This window comes from Lynx rufus, unplaced genomic scaffold (assembly GCF_022079265.1).
Source record: "Lynx rufus isolate CCGP_SWC_20201006 ecotype Redwood Valley unplaced genomic scaffold, mLynRuf1.p SCAF_22, whole genome shotgun sequence".
NCBI lineage: Eukaryota > Metazoa > Chordata > Mammalia > Carnivora > Felidae > Lynx > Lynx rufus.
The window spans coordinates 18,480,558-18,502,880 of NW_025814837.1; positions in this window are offsets into that span (position 1 = coordinate 18,480,558).

A 22,323-nucleotide genomic window follows, 5' to 3' on the forward strand; every position below is an offset into this window, starting at 1 on the left:
CAGGACAATATCCCTGATGAACATAGATGCAACAGCCTTCAACAAAATGTTAGCAAACCAACTTTAACAGCACATTAAAAGTGACTAAATGGGATTTATCCTAGGGATGCAAGGATGGTTCAACATACACAAATCAATCAATGTGATACACCACATCATTAACAGAATGAAAGATAAAATCATGGTCATCTCAATAGATGCAGAAAAAGCATTTAAAAAAATTCAACACTTTTTTTATGGATTAAAAAATAAACCTCTCAACAAATTAAATATCGAAGGAACTTAATTCAACACAATAAAGTCCACATATGAAAAGCTGGTAGCTAATACTATACTCAATGGTGAAAAGCTGAAAGCTTTTCCTCCAAGATGTAGAAAAAAGCAATGTTGCCTACTCTCACTCTTACATTCAGCATAGTACAGGAAATGCTAGCTAGAGTGATTAGAAAAGAAAAATAACTAAATAGGCATCCAAATCAGGAAGGAAGAAGTAAAATGATCTTTTTGTCAAGGACATGATCTTATATGTAGAAAATCCTGAAGACTCTACCAAAAAACTATTAGAACTAATAAATGAATTTAGCAAAGTTTCAGGACACAAAATCAGTATACAAATATCAGTTGTGTTTCCATACACTAATGACAAGTTGTCCTAAAAGGATATTAAGAAAAAAATTCCATTTATATTAGCATCAAAAAGAATACTTAGAAATAAACTTAACCAAAGAGGTGAAAGACTTGTACACTAACAATCAGAAAACACTGATGAAAAAAATTAAGGCAGACACAAATAAATAGAAAAACATCTCATGTTCATGGGTTGGAAAAATTAAAATTGTTAGAATATCCATACTATCCAAAGCAATCATGGGTGAATACTTACCTCCAAACTCATCCAGTGGTGCACCTCAGTTATGTACAGCTTTTTGTATGTCAAGAAAAGAAATAAGTAAGAAAGCATACAGCAAGTACAACCTATGATTATCCCATGTTTATACCCAACCATATAAAAATATGTTTATATATAAATGCATACTTGTAAAATATGTGCTTATATATGTATATAATATTCATTTATAAAATATGTTTATGTATATTAAAAATATATGTTTAAACCTAGCCATATAAAATCCACATTAAATGTAAACATCTCAATTAGAAGGTAGGGATTGTCAGGTTGGATTAAAAAGCAAGAGCCCTAACAACAGGAACAAGACAAAAATGTCTGCTTTCACCATTCTATTCAACATTGTAATGGAGGTTCTAGCCAGGGCAATTAGGCAAGAAGGAGAAATAAAAGTCATCCATATTGGGAAGGAAGAAGTAAAACTATTTCTACTCTCAGATGACATAATCTAGTATATAAAATATTATGAATAATTCCCCCAAACCTATTAGATCCAAAACAGGAGTTCAGCAGGATACAAGATCAATATACAAAAATAAAATATATTTCTATGTCCTAGCAATGAATAATTCAAAATGGAAATTATAAGATAATTCTGTATATAGTAGTATCAAAAGTAATTAAACATTTAGGAATAAATTTAACTAAGAAGTGCAAAATTTACTCTGAAAACTCAAGAAGTTGTTGAAAGGAATTAAGGAAGATCTAAATAATTGGAAAGGTATTCCATGTTCATGGAGTAGAAGAGTTAATATTACCCAAATGGCAAATCTCACCAATTTATCTACAAATTCAACGCAATTCTTATTAAACTTGAGGTGCTTTTTTTGTGTGTGTGTCTGTGTGTGTGTGTATGTGTGCAGAAATTGACAAGCTGATCCTAAGTTATCAAGGGAACTTGAATAACCAAAACAATCTTGAAAATGAATAAGAAAGTAGAAGGACTCACTATTTCCAATTTCAAAACTTACTACAAAGCTAAAGTAATCAAGACAATATAGTACAAGCATAAATTTTTTTTAATGCTTATTTATTTTTGAGAGAGAGAGACACACACACAGTGTGAGCAGGGGAAGGGCAGAGAGAGAAGGAGACAGGGAATCCAAAGCAGGCACCAGGCTCTGAGCTGTCAGCACAGAGTCCTATGCGGGGCTCAAACCCACGAACTGTGAGATCATGACCTGAGCTGAAGTTGGATGCTTAACTGACTGAGACACCAAGGTGCCCCACTATAGTACCAGCATAAAGATGGATCAATGGAATTAGAATTGAGAGTCTAGAAATAAAGCTTTAAATTTGCAGTCAGTTGGTTTTCAACAAGGATGGCAAAGCCATTCAATGGGGAAAGAATAGTCTTTTCAACAAATGGTACTTAAACAAGTAGACATCCATATGTGAAAGAAGGAAGTTGGACCCCCTCACCCTACATCATAAAATACCAGTTAAGTTGAAATGAATTAAATACCTAAGTATCTGAGGTGAAAGTATAAAACTTTTAGAGGAAAGCATTTGTGTAAGTCATCTGCCTTAGAATTAGGCAAATGGTTTCTTAGCTATGACACCAAAAGCACAAGTGACAAAAGAATAAGAAAGCTAAGGTGTACTTCATTAGAATTAAAAATATTTGTGCTGCAGAGAACACCATCAAGAAAATGAAAAGAACCCACTGAATGGGAGAAAAGATCTGCAACTTGTATATCTAATAAGAGACTTGTATCCAGAATATATAAAGAACTCTTACAAATTATCAATAAAAAGACAAACTAATTAAAAAATGGGCAAAAGATTTGGAAAGACATTTATCTAAGATCTACAAATGGCCAATAAACACATGAAGAAATGCTCAACATAATTTGTTATCAGAGAAATGGAAATAAAACTGTGAGGAGATACCATTCGTATCCAGTTGCATGGATATCATAGAAAAGACAGACAATATTTAAACATTTTTTAATTTTAATTCCAGTGTAGTTAAAATACAGTGTAATATTATTTTCAAGTGTACAATATGGTGATTCAGTAATTCCCCATATTACTCAGTGCTCATCAAATAAATGTGCTGTTAATCCCCTTCACCTATTTCACCCATCCCCCCCACCTGTATATAAAAAGACAGACAATAACAAGTTTTGACAAGAATGTAGAGGAATTGGAATCCTTATGCGTTGCTAATGGGAATGTAAAGTTTCCATGATAGCTGCTGTGGAAAACAATTTAAAGGTTCCTCAAAATGTTAAGCAGTGTTAACCTATGATCCAACAATTCTACCCCTAAGTAGCTACCCTAGAGAAATGAAATACATACAAAAATGTACCCAAATGTTCATAACAGCATTTTCATAATGACTCAAAAGTGGAAACAACACAATATCCATTAATTGACAAATGGATAAACAAAATGTGATCTGTCGTACAATAGAAGATTATTCAGCCATAAAAAGGAATGACATACTGACACCCACTGCAATTTGGATAAACTTTGCAAAATGGTTCTAAGTGAAAAAAAGCATGATACACAAAAACCACACATTGTATGATTCCATTTATATGACATGTCCAGAATAGACAAATCCAGAGATAGAAAGTATACTTGTTGTTGCCTAGGTCAGTTGGTGAGGCAGGGGGAAGAGGGGGTAGTTGAGGGGGTAGAGGATTGGAATGGGGAATGGCTGCTATTGAGTATGGGATTTCTTTTTGAGGTGACAAAATGTTCTATAATTAGACTGGTGATGTTTGCTTAACTCTGTAAAGATATTGAACACCATTGGACTGCACACTGGTAGATATTATGGTATGGATATTATATCTCATAAAGCTGTTAAAAATAAATGAATAAATAAAAAGTGCAGGGAACATACACTATTATTTTGTCTTCCAAAGATGATCAATATAAATGTTTTGGCAAATACATATTTGTTACACAATGAACATTTTTTCATGTAAATATATATATTTCAATATTTATAAATGCCACAAATCAATCCATTCATTGGTGTTAGACAACTTATTTAAACATTTGTGTTTTTTTGGTAAACATTTAGGTAATTTCTTACTATTTTGAAATAAAAAATCTCTAGTGAATAGCTTTATATATTTATCTTTGAGTGATTGTGTACTTCCATAGGATATTTTCCTTCAACTAGGCTTGTCTTCAAAGTTGAGAAACTGGGAGAGGTTTAATTAGGTGCTATTTACCATTTTAAACTGGAAGTTTTCCAAATTTATGTTTTAACTCCTAAATTTCACCCATTATCTTCAATTAAAAAAATACATAACTTATCCTTTTGGAAAGGGAAGGGATTTTTCCATATCCATGAATGCTTTCACTCTTAGAGAATGTAAGTACATTCACCATATATTATCTATCTGACTAACTGATTTACATTTTGGAAATATCTAGTACAAAAATTGGTTGTCCAAATAGTTAAAGCCCAAAACCAAAATACTTCATGTTCAACTGCTCAACTTAATGTTCAGCTGCTGCTTTTATATTTTATGCTGCTTTACTTATTTATTTATTTATTAAAAATTTTTTTTAAAATGTTTATTTATTTTTGAGAGAAAGTGAGGCAGACTGAAAGCAGGGGAGGGGCAGAGAGAGAGGGAGAGATGAAATAGGAAGCAGGATCTAGGCTCTGAGCTGTCAGCACAGAGCCCCATGTGGGGCTTGAACTCACAAACTGTGAAATCTTGATCTGAGTCGAAGTCAGACGTTTAACCAACTGAGCCACCCAGGTGCCCCTTATGCTGTTTTACTGACCAAATCCTTTAAATATATATGTATTTTGAAATGTTTGTTTATTTTTGAAAGAGAGTGCAAGTGGGGGAGGGGTAGAGAGAGAGAAGGACAGGATCCAAAGCAGGCTCTACTGTGACACCTGCGAACATGATGTGGGGCTTGAACCCATGAACCATGAGATCATGCCTGAGCTGAATTGGACACTCAACTGAAGGAGCCACCCAGGCACCCCTAGACATATTTTTAATTGCCTATAATCATTTTTAGATTTATTTTGACTCTGAGTATTTTAGTTCTATTATAAAGTATTAAATCTAGAAGCAGAAAAGTTATAAGACATGTTCTTCTGGTAAGTTTATAGTGATGATCCAGAAAACTTCAACTTAGTACATGAGTAATTAATGTTTATTCTATTGTATATAATTTTGTGATGAAACTCATGTAAAAGGGAGTGAACCTCAAGAGAGAGATTTGAACTGTTTCCTTGGCAGGTACACTATTCACCTGGTCTGTAGTCATGTAACAGATGGCATTCAATAAGAGCAGCAAATAGTGACACATTTTCTGTCTTCTCATTCTCTCATTCTCTTAGGTTGTCTCAAGTAGGAAAAGTTTTTTCACTTTTTAATGATCCTGTAGAAGCTTGGATTTTTTATAGGTTAAAATTTCCCCAGATGTCAGATATGACAATTAGTATTCCTCTTGTTTGAAAGTTATAAAGTTCTGGCTTATATCTCTAAGGCAGGATGTAGATTCTTTCTCTCTAGTCAACTTTAAAAGCAGTCTGATTTCATAGAATCACCAGTGTTCACTTTGGAGAGCACTTTACACATAATCTGGTCCAAAGCTATCATCGTATGTGTAACAACATTGAAGTTGAGGGAGATGATGTGATGTGTTTCAGGTCAAATGGATTAGTGACTGAGATAGGACTGTAATCCAGGGTTTTCTGTTTTTTCTTTTTTCCCCAGTTCTTTTGGTCTTGTCTTTTCTGAAGGCTTGAAAATGGATGAACTTTCAAGGTTCTTTCCAGCATCGAGATTTTGTGGAGATTACAATTGAGGAATTTTGGTAAATTTGGCCTTGCTTAATTTGTGGTAAGTTTCTGAAGGAATATAATTGTTTTCTTTAAATTCTATAAAATACTGTAGAAATTATTTCACAATTAACAATTTATCATGGTCAATGAGCTAGAGCATGCCATTCCAAGGAAAATGTAAGTTCTAGGCTGCAAGCTCTACCAAATGCATTTGCTTCTGTATTTTGTGAAAAGAAATCAGGGAATTAGTTATAATATATGAGTTTCCCTTTGAAAAGACTAGTTTATTCACAGAAAACAAAGAGTATTATTATTATCTGAGAACGTGGGAAAATACTATCAGCCTTGTGGGTCCTGCTTATGCTTGGGGGTGCGAGTGGATAATAGCTCTGGGTCCAGGCTCAGAGTAATGGCATGAATCAATAGGACAGCAACACTATCAATAACATTACATCACAACTTGCATTAATGGTGTTCACCTAATTAGTTAATAACATTTTTAGTAGCACTGATATGATGGCCCTGGGTTACATTGGTAGGACACTGACTTCCATGTCAGTGTTGGTTGGATCCATTCTTGATTTCAATGTAGATGTTGGTATTTAGAAGATAAATTTAACCTATTAGCTACATATTGATCAAAATTGTAGACCACAGGATTGATGTTTGGGAAGCACTTTGAGCCCCTGGAAATAAAGGTCTCTGCTTGAGTGCAGTGTTACTGGACTTGATATTAATTTTTTAAAGTTTATTTATTCTGAGAGAGAGAGGGAGAGAGAGAGAGAGAAAGAGAGAGAGAGAGAAGGGGGGAGTGATGGACAGAGAGAGAGGGAGAGAGAATCCCAAGGAGGCCCTGTGCTGTCAGCACAGATCCTGATACGGGGCTTGATCTCACAAACCATGAGATCATGACCTGAGCCAAAATCAAGAGTTGGATGCTTAACCAATTGAGTCATACAGGCGCTCCTTGATATTAATTCTTATGATTGATTTTTCTCAATAAAGACTGGGACTTCTGAGGAAGACAAGGATTGCCTTGCTCAGAGGGTATTGTAGTAAGCAAGCAAGGCTGAGCATCTCTGGCAGTTCTGTTAGTTCTACTCTTATTAACCCTTGAGAAAAACAACCAATAAAACATACAGCTCTAAAAATATGCAACACTGTGCTTGGGAGTTATTTGACATTCTTGCATCTTTTGTTCTGCTCACATGTGCAAGTTTTAAGCACCTGTTCTCTGAGGAACCACAGAGGAAGAAAAAGTTGGGCACAGGCACAAATCCTAGAGGGCTAGGTTACCTTTTGAATAATATATCAATCCACTGGGTCGGCATGAGCCTTTAGTGTTTTTCACTGAATATAAAAGGATTCACTTTGATTTCTGGCTGCCTTGGTCCTTCATAAGACCAGTTTTCTTAACAGTATCTCTGTTCCTGGCTCAAGACTATCCCTTAACAATATTGTTTTCGCTTGTCTAAGGAGCTGCCCCTATTTTGATATTCCCCAGAACCCTCATCTCCTTGCCTCCTTTGCCTGTTGCTTGGGAAAGGAAAAGCAACTTCCTTCCTTGGGGAACCCTAATCTTTATTTATATTTCTGTTTTGAAGCGGAAGTCAGTTTTGTCATGTTGTCACCCACTGTAACAAAGACAGAAGGACCCCTCTCTATGTACCCTTGGAGAAGATAAGGGTGTAGCCAGAAGAAATTAATTGGTTGACATGGACTGGAGGTATAAAAGTCATTTCAATGTAATTGCTGTTAATACCTTTCTTCCCTTCTTTTGTTGATCAGATGTTTTCTTCATCATGCACCAAAGCCCAAGATTTCTGAAGTTAGGGATTCTCTCCATGAATGCATTGGTGTTCTTTTGGCCCTTTGGTAAAGGCATTTGACCTAATGACAAGCTGATGAGTTGGCTTCAGCTATAGTGGAACAAGGACTGTTGGCTGAGAAAAGTGTGAATGCTGAAGCTGAGGGCAGAGTTGGCTCATGGAACATTTTATCTGTTCTCTGAGTTTCTTGTCCCAGTAAGTCAACAAATTTGTTTTTGTTTAAAGACTTTCCCACACAAGTGTCTGCCAAGTTCAGAAGACCGCTTTTTGAGATTGATCTTAGTTTTCTTGGAACAAGAGCTAAGATTGTATAATAAGGCCAGTTGGTCTCAGAGAGGGAAAGTTGGGAGATTCTATTTCCATATACATCAGCCATATCTGAGCATAGAAGAGAGAAAGGCCTGGAAACTAGGTGAGTATGGGTGGGAGGTAGGAGGAAAGAACCAGTGAAAGGAGGTTTCACTTGTGTCTATTTTTACCACTTGTCTTTGAGGTTCTCTGTGTCATTTAGAAGTAGAGCACTGAAGCTACAGAGATGAATTCTGAGATTGATTTTGGCCACACTCTCATTTGAAATTGAGCTGTTTTATTAGAAAACGATCTTTAGATTCCTGATCTTTAGATTGGTAGGACATTGCCAATACCTAGAACAATTCTAAAGTATGCACTTATAGACTGGAATAGAGGACTTCTTTCCTTTGAAGTTTAAAAAGCACTCCACTCCACTGCAATAATCCCACTTGCTATGGGCTACTTAAAAGGAGGCTACAAAAAATTCAACGTAATGGGCATATATTAGACTATCCTTAGTGCTTTTGCAAAGTAGGAGATAAGAATCATGGTAGGATCACAATATGTGCAGAACTGTCATTCAATAATGGCTTATAGAATCAGGCAGGATGGGAAATGGCTCTGTCCTGATAAAGAAAGGATATTGGTTGATCACTGTAGGATGCCATGTGTTCCTTGAGATTAGTTTGTGGCTTTAGGTCACAAGACAGTGGGATGAGAGAAACTTGGTAGTTTATCCCAGACAGAAGTGTAGGGGACCGCAATGGCCATTGTGAGTGCTAACTCTCACACAGGCTTTCAGGGAATGTCTGCCATGCTCACGTTCATAGAGGTCATTATTGCCTTGGGATTTTACTAACTTCTGTCAATGCCAGCCAAATGTCTGGTAATACTGTTAGTGTTAGAGGGGGACCCAATAAACACACTCCTTTCACGACTGATTTTATGGCATAAAACAAAGAGTAAGTCAGGGGTGCTTCGGTGGCTCAGTTGGTTAAGTGTTCAACTGCAGCTCAGGTCATGACCTTGTGGTTTGTGAATTCGAGCCCCGCGTTGGACTCTGTGCTGACAGCTCAGAGCCTGGAACCTGCTTCGGATTCTGTGTCTCCCTCTTTCTCTGCCCCTCCCCCACTTATGCTCTGTCCCTGTCTCTCAGAAAAATAGATAAATATTTTTAAAAAAAAGAGTAATTCAGATGGAAATTAAGAGTCCAGCTGTTAGAAGTTTAAGTGTGTATCAGAAGTGGACATGGACAGCTTAATACTAATAACACTGGAAAGAGGCAGACCTACCAGCCTCAGGCAACACTGCTCCTCTGAAGGCTGCCCTCTACAGGTCTTACCCTGTAGAACTCCTGGCAAGGAGGAGCCTGGCTGGCTCCCAAGAGGAAGAGGATGATAAGAAGATGCTGAGTTGTAAACATCCAATTCCTCTCCCAGACTTATCAAGTCAGGTAACTCATTCTATCTCCATGGTGAAAAGTAAGGGGTGGGCCAGGAAGCTATAAGTGCTTAGGAAAAATCCTTCAGAGAAACCAGGAGTGGGGAAGGTGTGTTCCTTCCCAAAACAAGTTCTCTCAGCATAAACACCAGCACTTTCATGATTGACAGTAAAAACATTGTGGTTTTTTTCAGGCAGCTTTGAGGACTATAGCATAACAATGGAGAAGACAAATGTCTTCTCATTTTCTCAGCATTGTCAGTGTTTTCCAGTGTTTTCACAATGCCAGGAGGTGATCTGATAACATGAGTCTATGAAACTATGGGTCTGGGAGAAAGAATAAAGTTATGAAGAATAACAGAAATTCATATGCAGTCCTATGAAATTAACAAATCATCAGTGAATAGCGGTTGGTCAGTTGCAAGACATTTTTTTGAACATTCACAGCTCATAAAGAGTTTGTAACCTATTAGAAAAGACAAAAACCAATGCAAGGGAAGTAGACATTTGCATATATAAACTTTTATTGTGGAGAAAGGTAAGTCAGTGATTTTGCTAGTGGGCAGGGTTAACTGGGCAAAGTTTACAAAAGAAAGTAAATCTTGATCCGTTATTATGAGGAGATGGGGAATGTGGGAACAGTGGGCCTCAAGTTCCAGGAATATGGTGAAAACCCATAGAAACATACTGGAGAGTCTCTGATGTCATCCAAGGTTGAACATAAAATATTATGATGCTGCTTCTGTTGCTGCTGTTGATGGAAGAAAGATAAATGTTGTGACAGACGCCCACAAAGTTTTTGGCAAGAAATAAAATTCCATTTAGTATGATACATTTCAAGGGAATGACCTTTAGGATCATGCAGATGTGGCATATTTTTGCCTCACTGCTAAACTATGGGGTTTGGGATCTATACAAATGTGGAAGGCATCAGGTTGAAATGCAATACACTATCTTTTGGCCGATGTAATTGACAAAGTGAAATTTGTAACCATTCCTCACACACGTGCTGAAACAGCCGAAATAACATCCAAAATACCAGGAAGTACTTTCTTCAAAAAAAGAAAAAATGAGAAAAAACATTTAAACAAACGCTATAGGCTACCTATATTGTTACTTCTAATTCCCTTCTCAGCCTGAAATAAAATGTATAGTTTCTTTGTGATAAGAGAAATAAATACTTCTGTCCTTATTCACTAGAGCCAAAGTCTCAGTGGGAGTCAATAACATATCCCCAATAACAATAACATATCAATAACATATAAGTTCTCATATAGACCTTTTAATTCCCACTGTTATCACCCCAATAAAGACTTTCATACACATTCCTGGTTTCCTGTTTTTAGTTTCTTTTTCCTTCAATTTACCCAGCTCAAGGCTACTGATATATATTCCTACAATATTCTTTACTTCAAATGCCAATCTAAAAATTTTTAAATGCTTCTCTATTCTCTATAAGATAATAATATCAAATTCATTAGCCCAATATTCAAAATGATATGTAAGATGAACCAAGTTTTTTCGCCTTTAATTCTTTTATTTCATCACACAAATTCTTCAGTAAATCAAAGTGGCTTACACTGTTTTCCCAGTTATCCCTTTGAACTATCTACCCACTAAGTCTTTGCTTATCCCAGTCCCTCATATCCTTTCTCCTCTACCTAAATCTTTCCCATAAGTACAAATTCAGCTAAAATCCACATTCCTCATGAAATTCTCTCCAAACACTGCATTCAGTTTTTCTTTTTATTGTCTGTACCATTCATGTATCATTTACCATACTTTATGTGTACTCATGATTTTATGTTCATGTTTATACATCTCACCTCTTCAGTGAAATTCCTGAAGGCAGAAATCTTTTTGTGTCCTTAGTATGCCTAGTAGAATTCTTTTACATTATATATTCCAGTAATTAAGAAAATATTTTCAGAAAAGGGAAAGGTGAAGAATATGCTACACAAGTTAACACAATAAGTTTGTGAGGCAGTAAAGCACTTTTAAAACATGTAATGAAAACATGACATCAGATATGGAAAATTGCAGGCAGGATTCACTTAGAGTGAAATTATAGCCTTTAATGAATACATTAGAAAATAAGAAGGGCTGAAACCAATGGATAAGCATCTATTTCTAGAAGTTAGTAAAAGAATAAAATCAAAAAGGTAGAAAGAATGAAATAATATTGAAATAATATAAGAAAACAAGTAAAAGAGAAAACAAACATAAAATAAAAAGTTCCTAAAAAGTTAAAATTTCTCTATTTGAAACTAATAAAGTTAGCAAAACAATGGCATGAATGATAAGAAAGAAGAGAGAAGGAAAAATAGCCAATATCAGAAATGAAAAATATGACATCATTACAGATCCTATAGCCAGTAAAAAAATAAGAAGATATTACAAATCTTTGTGAACAAATTTGAAAATTAAGTGAAATGGATAAATGGGTAAGTTCCTAGATAAATTAAAAATAGTCCTGAGAGAAATTAGATAATCTTAGTTGTCCTATGATTATAAATGAAATTCAGTTCATAATTTAAAGCTATCCCACAAAGAAAACTTTAATCTAGATGACTTTGTTGATAAAATTCTACCAAATATTAAAGAATAATATTAATCTTACACAAATTTTTCAGAAAATATAAAAAGAATAAAGAAGACTCTGTTTATTTCATGGATCATATAGCTTTATTTTCTCTTTAAGTTTTGAAATGATTTTAGACTTCCATAATAGTTACAAAAATAGTACAGAAAGTTCGCATATACTTTTGATTCATCCTTTCCTAAACTTGCATAACCATAGTACAATGATTAAAACAAGTAAATTAACAGTGGACAATACTGTTAACTAAGCTATAGTCCTCATTCAAATTTCACCAGTTTTACCCCTAATGTTCTTTTTCAATTCCAGGATCACCTAGGATCCCATATTGCATTTAATTGCTGTGTCTCCTTAGTGTCATCCAATCTGTGGCAGTTCTTCAGTCTTTCCTTAGGAGCTTGACACTTTTGATGAGTTGTAGTCAGTTATTTTGTAGAATGTCTTTTAGTGTGTCTGATATTTCCTCATGACTAGATTGAGATTATGCATTAAATTTTTTTAATGTTTATTTTTGAGAGAGAGAGAGAGAGAGAGAGGGAGGGAGGAGGGGGAGACACAGAATCTGAAGCAGGCTCCAGGCTCCAAGCCCTTAGCACAGAGCCTGACACGGGGCTCAAACTCATAGACTGCGAGATCATGACCTGAGCTGAAGTCGGTCGCTTAACCAAATGAGCCACCCTAGTGCCCCCCTGAGATTATGCATTTTTGGCAAGAAAATCACAAATGTAATATCGTCCTTTTTGCTACATTATATCAGGCTGTTGATATTTTTTATTGCTGTTGGTGTTAACCTTGATCACTTGGTTATGGGAGTGTCTGCCAAGTTTCTGCACTATACAATTCCTGTTTTTCCTCTTATAATTGGTAAATATCTTGGGAGGGACACTTTGAGAATAGGAAAATATTCCAATTCTCCTCAGACTTTTGCCTACTGGTGAACTGATGTCTAAGAGATCCACACAGAAAATTATAGACAATAATTGAGATAGCTTAAAGAATGTATAAAAGACTCACTATTTTAAAGATGTAAGTTTTTTTCCCTAGTTCATCTATAGATTCAATCTCAGTCAAAAATCCTTACAGATTTTTATTAGTGAAAATTGATAAACTGTTTTTCAAATTTAGTAGGAAAAACAAAAGACCAAGGATAGCCAAGTTGCTCTTGAAGAAGATGAACAAAGTAGGAGAACTTGCTGTACTAGATATCAAGACACACTATATATAATATAGCTAGAATAATATATACAATGTGGTAACGGTGCCAAGGGAGATAAATAAATGGAACAGGGAACCAGGAACAGATACTCATTTATGACTTTATTTTTGAGAAAGATGTTCTCTTCAATGAATGGTGCTAGATCAATTTGATAACCATTTGGAATAAATGAAATTGAACCCCTGTCTCATACTGAGAATGAAAATGAAATGAAATCAAGTGCAAATTAATTTGAAACTTATAAATCTGTATGTAAAAGGCAAAACAACAAAGCTTCCAGGAGCCAATATAGGACAATCTCTTAATGTTTTCAGGGGTAGAGAAAGATTATTAAACAGAATTTAAAAAGTCCTAACCAGAGGGAAAGATTGATTAATTGAATGACTTCAAAATGAGGAAGTTCTGTTCATCTGAGACTCTGCTGAAAGAGTATAAAAGCAAGCCACTGAGTAGGATATTTGCAATGCATACAGTATTGGTAATGTATTTTTTTTAATGTCTGATTTTATTGAAAGACATTAAAACTTCAGCAAGAAGTACCCAAGGCTAAGTCTTGTCTTGGATAAAACTAGAGAACATTAAAAAAGGAAATGCTGGTGGGGGGAAGGGTATGACAAAAGGGAAGACGAGGATATGTATAATTGTACAAACTGAGAAATTAAAACAGAAATAAAAGGTTTCAGGCAGGAGTGTAGATTGGTGCAAACACTTTAGGAAATAGTTTAATATTTTCTATTAAAGTTAAAAAATGAATACCCTATGGCCCAGTAATTTCACTTCTAGTTATATAGACTCGACTGAAAATCTTGCCATAGTAGCATTATTCGCAGCAAACCCAAAGTAGAAACATCCCAACCAACAATTAGCACTAAGATGGATAAATTATCTGTGATACATTCATATAACACATGAAATGGCATTGAAAAGGAACACGCTACAATGACATGCTACAACACGGATCAATCCCACAGACATACCATTGAACTTTAAAAAGCCAGATACTGGGGCGCCTGGGTAGCTCAGTCTTTTGGGCGTCTGACTTCGGCTCGGGTCATGATCTCGTGGTTTGTGGGTTTGGGTCATGATCTCGTGGTTTGTAGGTTCGAGCCCCGCGTCAGGCTCTGTGCTGACAGCTCGGAGCCTGGAGCATACTTTGGATTCTGTGTCTCCTCCTCTCTCTGCCCAGCTCATGCTCTGTCTCTCTCTGTCTCTCAATAATAAAATAAACTTTTTAAAAAAATTTAAAAAGCCAGATACAAAAGAATCCATATTGTGTGATTTCACTTATATAAAGTTCAAAACAGGCCAAGTGAACTATAGTGCTAGAGATATAAGGAGAGTTATCCCAGTTAGGATCCACAAGGGACCAAAACTAAGAGTGCTATGGACTAAGGGATTTAATACAGGGACCAGATTTTATGCAGTTGTCGGGATTTGAGGAGTCAGTGGAAGGATATTTCCCCTGCCTTTGGGGGTGGGCCTAGGAGGCTGGGAGTCTAGGAGCTGCAGCTGAGAGGGAAAGCCCCATGAGAATAAGGACAGCCTGGACTATGTATAGACACACTGAAACCATAAAGGACAACCTGGGGCTCATGAGGGCAAACATACCTATGTTTTTCTCTCAGCCATGAAGCATACACTTGGCCTAGCACTGGGAGAAGCTGAAGGGGAGGTTGGTGGGCCTGAAGGGCCCATAGGCCTGGTTGCTCCCCAATGAGGGGAGTGAGCACATCAGTGTCAGTGTTGAACAGTGCCTGGTGCTCTCCAGTGACTTTCAGAGTGGAATGACTGCTACTTTATTCCTACCTTCCAAATCTTCAGCAAATTTCTATTATGACCAAACCCAAACCTTAAACTCTGGGAAATATAGTTCCAGCTTACCTACCTTGACACAATACGAGCCACTATAAGAACAGCCTGCCTTTGGAGAAGAGGGTAAGAGAGAGTTTGAGAGAAGCCTTCATGGGGCCATTTGGCATGCTGACAATGTTCTGTTTCTTTGCCTGGCTGGTGGCACACAACGTGAGCTTTATGAAAACCCATTTAGCAGAACATCTAGGTTTTGTACATTTTTCTTTACATATATTATACATCCTCATATACACACTCCAAAAAAAGTGGAAAAAAAGTGTAAGTTTTGAACTAAAAAAGCATGTCTCCACAATTACTAATCTTGCCAATATCTAGCTGTCTGACTTTGGGCAGATTATGTAATTTCTTGTCAGTAATGTGGAGTGAATAATACTTCCTATCTCATAGATTTTGTGTGTTAAATGGGATGATTAAATTAGCACTATGTCTGGCATATGATGAACAGACAAAAGAGTTTGTTTTCATTATTGTTCTAAACATATCACTAGATTATATTTTGTATATGACATATATAAGTATAGTGATATATGGTAATGATAATAGTTGAATACTTATATAGTTATATATATACTTATATATACTTGGTAATGATAAATGGTAATGATAATAGTTGAATACTTATATAGTTACTTATAATAGTTGATACTAGTTGAATAGTTTTTGAATACTTAGTATGTTTCAGGCGTGGTTATAAGCAATTTTCATTTATTTATTCACTGGAAACTTGTATGAGTCCTTTGAGGTGGATTCTATTATAACCTTTATAACACATATGAGTAAATTGACTCAAAAGAAGTTAAATAACTACCCGAGATTACACAGCTTGTAAGTGGTAAAGCCACGTATTCATATCCAGAACTCAAGTTAGGTTGGGGCAGGTGAATATATTCATGTAGGCAATGTGCATTAGTCAGAGCCGATTTGGTTGGAACCAGAGAAACCCAACCCCACCTATTAGCTTAGGCAAAATCTATAGTTCAGAGGAAATTTTTTGGAATTCTTCACATGATGATGGGGAAGACAAAGAGGCAGTGAAGCCCAAGGTCCAATGGAATTAAGACTTCAAGGCCACCAGGACTCTCTTGTATGTCTCATTTCTGCTTGGCTCTACCTTGTTGCCTTAATTCTTGCCTATGCATATAAGTTTTCTCCACATAGCAGAATCCATGGCAGTCAACAGCTCCTGGGTTTCACATTCTGTGTTTCCCACCCCAGAGAGATAGAGAGTACCTCTCACATCCCTTTCTTCTGGGACAAAAATTTGGGAGTAAGGGCTGATTAGTCCAGATTAGGTCAGCCATCAGCCCACACCTGTGGCTAAAAGAGCAGAATCTTATAAACAGACATGGTTTGTGTATGAGGCCATTTCCAGAGAAGGAGAAAGTCATCACCAGGCATAGGGTCACTCTTGGAAAAAGCAGCCTCATACCACCACACCTGTGCTGGGCTTGATGCTTTCTGTGGGGGATCTTTCTTTATTTGAGGCTCAATGTATAGTCCTTAATTCTGTTTAAGGGTCTGTCAAATGGCACCACTACTATACTATCCCTGTCTCCTGCACGGAGGGTCTGGGGTCTCTTATTCTGAGGCACAAGAGGAGTGTGTGCAGGTTAATTGCCTGCATTGGCTGCTTGGAGGGACTGTCTTACCCTAGGGGACCAACACCCACTACTGAAGCTGATCTTACTTTGTGTCTTCTCTATGCTTTGTGTTCCATCCAGTGCTTGCTTGCACGGAGTTTTCCTTGACAACACTGATACCAAGGTGTAGCAGTGTTTGGACTTCTACTCCCAGTGATAGATAATAGGGCTCACTTACTCAACAGTCTCAAAGCCTGGTGTCCGCTGTGAATGTTATGGAAAATAAAGCCAAATTACAAAATGTATAGGTTGCTCTGATATAAAGTCTACATCTGCAGGAAGAGTGTCATTCCTTATCTGTGTTCCAGGACTTCCATTTTAACAATCACATTTCCTGGTAGACAAAGATTTGAGAGTGAACCAGACCAAGGGTGAAAGGCAGAATGTACCTATATTACTTTGCACATTCTAATGCAAGATATTTAATAAGCAAAGTAAAAGAATAGATACCAAGGAGTCAACAGTCATTCTGGAAGATAGGTTATGAAAACAAATGTGCCCATAAACTGCAGGAAGTCTCTCTTTCCAGGTATCCCTACGATATAGCATTTCTGAAAACTAAGGCAGGTAGGATAACAATATATAACCATTATCAAGTGATTTGTGCAGTAACAGGGATTTATGAAAATCAACCTTTAAAATTTTTTTCATTAATCTTTATTTATTTTTGTGTGTGAGAGAGACAGAGTGTGAGCAGGGGAGGGGCAGAGAGAGAGGGAGACACAGAATCTGAAGCAGGCTCTGGCTCTGAGCTGTCAGCACAGAGACTGACATGGGGCTCAAACTCATGAACCATGAGATCATGACCTGAGTCTGAGTCGGATGCTTAACTAACTGAGCCACCCAGGCACCCCAAAAGTTAACCGTTAAATTGAAGATTCTTTTTGTGTGGTTGAAATATCATTTTCTTGAAACTTTAAATTCCAATGGGAAAAGAATGTAGTTTGAGTTATGGTCAAGTTGGGATAATTGGGTGAAGGAAGAGGGAATGATGTCACAGTGAAGCATACTTAATCCAGGGAAAAGAAAGTGCCTAATTTCCCAGAATATTTGCTGGGGAAAGGTGGAAAGAAAAGGGCGAGCTACCCACACAAATTCTGCTGGCTTACACTTGATATTCTATTATCATGCCTAAAAGATGATTTATAACAATAACATTTTGTATCAGATATATTTGTAATCAACTTTTGATGATTCAAGGAAAAAAGAGAGAATCATGCAATTTAAAAATTATTCCTACTTGGCCTTGTAAACTGATCTATTAATTAACACAATTATCAGCAGACCCTATATGCTATTCTACATTTAAAAAAAAATTTCTATTTATTTTTGAGAGAGAGAGAGATGAGAGAGACAGAGAGACAGAGCACAAGTTGGGGAGTGGCAGAGAGAGAGGGAGACACAGAATCTGAAGCAGGCTCCAGGCTCTGAGCTGTCAGCACAGAGCCCGACCTGGGGGGGAGGCTCCAACTCATGCATTGCTAGATCATGACCTGAGCTGAAGTCAGATGCTCAACCAACTGAGCCACTCAGGTGCCCTGCTGTTCAACATTTTTTAAGTTAAAATTTATCCTGTTGATTCATCCAAAACAGTACATAGAAGTTACTTCTTTTTTTTTTTTCATGACTGAAGAGTATTTCAGAACCTCTCAATATTTGAATTACTATAATTAACCGGAGACCTATTAGTGAACATTTTATATCCAACATTTTGCTATACCTAAAAATGTTGAATGCATATTTCTGTACGTATTCTGTTTTACCCATATATATTTTGCAACAAAATTTGTAGAAACAAAATTGTTTTATCAAAATGTATGTGCATTTTTAGTTTTAGCAGATGCTGCAAATTTCTCTCTATGTAGGTTTTATCACTTAACATCTACTCCAGTGCTATGGACTTATACCCTGGTTAATAAAGTGTGTCATCAGATTTATCACTATTACTACTAGGTAAAAAATGGTATCTTAGGGTAGTTTTCATTTTTTCTGCTTTTATGTTTTTAAGAGAGATTTTATTGAATTTCTTTTCTGTGGACTATATATTACTTTTGCCAATTTTGGGATGGGTAGTTTTTTAAAATTGATTTTTGGGTGCTCTTTATATGTTAACAAAATTAACCTTATGCAATGAAATGAGTTGCAATAAAAAAAACATAGCTGATGGTTTGTGTTTTGATTTTGTTTATGGTATGGTGTTACTATGCAGATTTTAAAATTTTTATGTGGTTGCATATTATGGTTTCCTCACTTAGAAATATAAAAACTTTCTCCATAGTTTATATTACTCTTTTATGGTTTTTTTTTTACATTTAAATCTTTGATCCATTTGGAATTAATTTTATTGCAGTATGTGAGGTTGGTATCCAATTTAATTAGTTTCTAATTGTAATCCAGTTGATTACAATAATAATAATAATAATAATAATAATAATGTGTTGAATAAGTAATCATTTCCCCACTGGTTCAAAATCCTTTATGTCTGTTTTTTTGCCCCCCGATGTCTGTTTTAATCTACTGCTAGACTTTCTATAATATTTCTGTGATTTTTTAACTCATATTTCATTTCTTTGCCTACACATGAATTAGAACCATGGCAGGCAAAATAATGCCACCCCCACTAAAGAGGTCCTCAATCTAATCTCTGAAGCCTAAGTAACATCAGTTGTCTTTATATTCAGTTTGTGGTTTCCCTGGCTCTTGGTGTGACTGAGGATTTTATTTCATCCTGGACATTTTGGCTATTATCTTAGGAGATTCTGGATCCTATTTAAATTTTTTATTTGGGGCAGCCACCCTATTTAGGTTTAGCATGAAGGTCGTGGCCTATTTTGTGAACTATTTTCCAATGACAATTTAATTTCCAGAGCTCCCACAGGTACCTGCTAGTACTTACTGCCTAAAGGGCAGAGGGTGCTTCCAAAGGCTGAGTTGCTGGGTGTCTCAAGGTGGGGGAAAGGAATCTCTGGTCTATGGGATAAGGAGACTTCCTGCTGGGCACTTGTTGTGGTGGGAGGTCCTAGCTGGGTGCCCAGCTGCCCAGTGCTTCTTTGTAGGAGAAGGGAATCTGAGGTATGGTGTGGAAGGAGCCAGACGCTTGACTGCTTATTGTTAGCAGGGCTCCCATTTGATATTCACTTGTTTGAGCTGTTAGGCTCACTTAGTGTTACTGTGGGACTCCTGTTCCATCTGGAGGAGGAATCAGCTTACTTGGTCTGCTTTCTGTTGTTAGGTTGACAGTCAGGAAATGCAGGCCCTGGGTTCCTTCGTCTGTTGGGTGGAGCAGGGTTTGGTTGTAAGGTACTTTGCCTTGACGTTGTTCTTCCAGTTCTGGTATTCCTAACCAGTCCATGTCCCTCTTCCCACCCACACTTCCAGAGTCCTTCCAGACACGAGGTAGAGTTGCATTCCCTAGCCCCTTTTTGGTTCGGTGAGGCCATGTGACTAGTTCTAGCCAGTGAGTTGTGAATGGACTTGCCAATGGGAGCTCTCCAGAGCTCTCCTTCCCTCTGGAAAGTTCAAGATGGAACTTCACTCTCTGCCTGGATCACTGAGTAACAGCAATCAGCAAATAATCCCGACTCCCTCCCCCTCCCCCCCCCCCCAGGAACTAGGTGTGATCAAATAGCCTATGTTGTTTTAAGCCACTGAGGTTTGGGGCTTGTTAATAACTGTAGCTTCGCTAATCTTATCCTGTCTGATAAAATATTAAATAAGAGGATAGGTATATAGTTGATATACATATTTGTTAAAGCCTCGCACATTTGAAAATGTTTTTCCCACATGAAAGGCAAGTGAGTTTTGGGAAGGAAAATGTTTGGAGGTCCCTTTTCTCTTTAAAGTTGTGTGTGTGTTCCTCCACTTTCTTCTGATATTTACTGTTGCATAGAAGAAATACTAGGCTACCCTCTGTAAATCTTTTTCTGTTCTCTGAATTCTTGTAGAAATTCTTCTTTAATAATTTTTTAAGCCAGAATATCTAGGTTTATGCTTCATAATTTTTTTGACCTGGAATATAATGAGTCTTTTCAACATGCATGCACAGGTCTTTGTGTAAGTCACAACATTGTTTTGTGTGTGTGTGTGTTAACTTTTTGATTATTACTTCATTCACTTATTCATCCACTTATTTAGTAAACATGTGCTAAGCACCTACCATGTGGCCAGAACTATGCTGAGTGTTGAGCATGCAAACAGTGAACATGTCTTATGATTTAAAAATTTTAACAATATTTTAACAGCTTTATTGAGGTATAACATATACCATAAAATTCACCCATTTTAAATGTGTATCCAGTGATAGAGTGTTTGCACTATCCCAGAAATATGCAACCCCTTCCTATCCCCATCCATTCCTAGCCCCAAGTAGCCATAACTTAATTTCTGTCACTATAGATTTACCTTTTTTGAATATTTCACACAAATTGAGTCATATACTATTTAATTTTTGCATCTGGTTTCTTTCACTTGACATAAATGTTTCCAATGCTCATCTATTTTGTAGCATGTGTCAGTATTTCATTACTTTTTATGGCCAAATGATCTTCTAATCCATGGATATACCACATACAATGTGTGGATTTTCCTGTTTTCAACCTGCTTGTATCATGTGATTGTCACATTCCTTTATTTGATCTACAGCTTAGAGGGCAAACTTTCAGAGAGCTAATGGTCCAACTTCCAGTTTCCAGCTGACATTCTTCTATGACAATGTTGCTTTATTGATGTGGCATCTTTTCCTACTCATTATTTGTTTCTTTGATACTCAGAACTGATGGGGTACTCTAAAATTCATAGTTTCCAAATCACAAAAAGCTAGAGAAAATTTTTCTTTCTTTGCCTCTGGTCAGAAGCACAGAAATGCCAACACTAATCTTGCAACTACTTATTGCACAATTTTTTCCCTAGAAGTTGTGTTCTCTGAATAGACGTAAGAAGATGGGCAGGAGAAAGAAACGTAGAATATTTTTCTGGCTGCCTCAGAAGTCTGGGCCCATGGAGTAAGGAGGAAATGGTTGTCAAGTTTTTCAGGTTCATGTTGAATTTGGGTCCTGAATCATGGTGCAGGAAGTAGAAGTATGACATGTATTTTTGTTTCTTTTTTTAGTTGGACTTTATTTTATGAGATGTCTGGGTATGCTTTTATTTAATAAAATGGTGATTCCTGGGTCAACGCTCTCCTGTTCCTTCATGCTGTTTTCATGGTAGACCTATCAAACCTTTCTATTACCAGGGAATTTACGTGTTTTTTTTTCTTTTTTAAATTCCATGCTTTGAAATATTTTTCTCCCATCAAACTACAGGTTTAAGGAATTTCTCCCAGTGATTGATCCATCAAAATCATGTATGATGTCAGCTAGAGCTTCTGGTAATTATGAGATAATCCGGATGATTCAAGGAATTGATAAAATTGAAAATACAACAAGGCAGACTGTTTGTCCATTGCAACTTTTTTAGGAAATGTAAATTTTCCATTAGGCTTTTTGAAGCATTGACACTCTATCAGAATACCCCATTTTTAACTTTTTGAAGGCCTAGCAGTCTGGGGGTCTCATGGTTGGAAATTGTTGCATCTTCAAGAATCCGAAGTAGCAGAAGTTGGGCAGAGTCAGATGGAGAGACAAACAAACTCCCATTGTGCTGGCATTTATTTAAGTGACTGGTGTCTTCACTTAAAGTTTTAAGCTAGATTAATACAACACAGAGCATCCCAGTCTGGCAGATTAATGCAGAACAGATTATCAGCTAACTG